At 35.2% G+C, this 2,001-nt stretch overlaps 1 non-coding gene across 1 annotated transcript; it reads right to left on the reverse strand.

Moving 5' to 3' along the window:
* On the reverse strand, positions 1,471–1,557 carry TRNAY-GUA. Its single transcript is given in 2 exon segments — positions 1,471–1,506; positions 1,521–1,557. It is a non-coding gene; the product is annotated as a tRNA-Tyr (tRNA).

Genomic DNA, 2,001 nt, shown 5'->3' on the forward strand with positions numbered 1-2,001 from the left:
TTGCTCTGCTCTCTGCTAGGTGTTGCATTCTATAAACATCTCATACAGACGTATGCTTATATTCCTAATGGAGAACTCATGCAACAATTGGAGCCGAGTTGTAATTTTGATGTGTGTAGGCAACCATATATCACTCACTCACATGTTTCGCCTGCATAAATTGATGCTCATGTAGGTGTGTCAATGACATTGCACTTTCGCAACCCAATAAGAGCTTGACAGTGCATTTTTGCATCCCAATAAGAGACTGTCTATTATCACATGTGGTGATGATAAGACTATTAAGGTGAGGATGACGATGATATATGTGATGTCCGTGCTTTATACAGATTAGAACTAAAGTTTGTTGACTAAAAAAAGTGTTCAAATGCAAAGGTAACAAGTGATTTTCTTATGGATCTTCAGCATAAAGTGTGGCGGTTTAATATGGAGAATGCTAAAGATGACATGTTATATTTAAAGGGAAGGACAAAGTTCAATGAGTGTTTTTGAATTTATATGGGATTGTGAAGTTTTCATGTGTGAATGAATATATGTACTCACACATTAGGTATTGCAAAGGTTTAGTCAAGCTTCTAATGCCATGAGCTTGGTTTTAAAGCCACATCATCAAACATTACTATTAGATATATTCTTGTGACGGTATTTGATTGATCGATCATGTTATAGATGCAACCAGTGTACTATCGCCCAATCAATTAATAAATGTAATTTCATTGTTCAAATGTTGAATGTCTATATGTTTGATCCATTGTTCACATTCAATAACATAATAACAAATCTTTCACTTAATAAATTTATAAATTTTAAATAAATAATATAAAATTTACCACGTGCACTGCACGTGTAATCACAGTAGTATATATGAAACGTTGAGCGTGTTCGGATGTTGATTGAATGGGACCGGTCATGGTTGTGCATATGGATGCGCCTAGCTTTGTGTTTTGTATCATCCCCGCTTTGTTTAGAAGTCTGTATTGTTGGTTGTGTACTTGATATCAATGTCCCTCAAATCTTGAATATTCCGGATTCCCTCAAATCATTGAAATTGTTATTACGTCCATCAATTGTTAATTTATGTTATAATTATTCCCTAGAAATTATCTTTTATTGCTATTAATTAGGTCCCTGAACTTTTAGCTTATTTTAAAATTAGTCCTTCCAATCGATAGTGTATATAGTAATTGGAACGATTAATTTGAATTAGAAGAACCAATATTCCATTATAGTAGATTCTATCTAGTAACCCCGCCAGTTGCTACCTTCAGTCTTGACTTGGGGGACTAATTTTAAAATACATTAAGATTTAGGGGACGTAAACATAATTTCAATGATGTGAGGCACTTAACAGAAATTTAAATAATTTTAGGGACCTAATATTAAATTTTGCTACTTCTAATCTCCCTTTGATGACTAGTCAAGGTATTTAATACCATAAAAACCCTAAAAATAATAAAAGACAATTTCCAATCCGACCTGCCGGATTCGAACCAGCGACCTAAGGATTTATCTGCGAGCTACTACAGTCCTCCGCTCTACCAACTGAGCTAAGGTCGGGTTGTGCGCATATGAGTATATATTCGCCAATTTCATTGTATCAAGGTCTGTGCCCAAGGGGATTGATAGAAGTAATAGAATTTAAAAAATGAATTAAAAAAGTAACTTTTAAAATAATGAAATAAAAAGTAGTAGAAGTGATGCGTTTTTTATTGTTTCGCATATTTCTTGATGTGATTGAAATGATGCTTCTTTCTCTTTATTTGCTTTGTTTTGTTTTGATAGCATTTGAAAATATTGTCAATATACTATATGGGGCCCGGTTTACTGTAACGATGGGAGAGGGGGTGTGGTTGCTGGTGTGGTAGGGGGTGTGCTCCTAACACCACTCTTCATGCCTAACACACCACCAACCACCCCCCCCTCTCCCATCGCTACAGTAAATTAACTGGGCCCCACATAGGATTTTAAAATCTCATGTGGGGTCCGGTTTACTGTAACGAT

The sequence above is a fragment of the Asparagus officinalis genome, chromosome 7 (assembly GCF_001876935.1).
Source record: "Asparagus officinalis chromosome 7, Aspof.V1, whole genome shotgun sequence".
Classification (NCBI taxonomy): Eukaryota; Viridiplantae; Streptophyta; class Magnoliopsida; order Asparagales; family Asparagaceae; genus Asparagus; species Asparagus officinalis.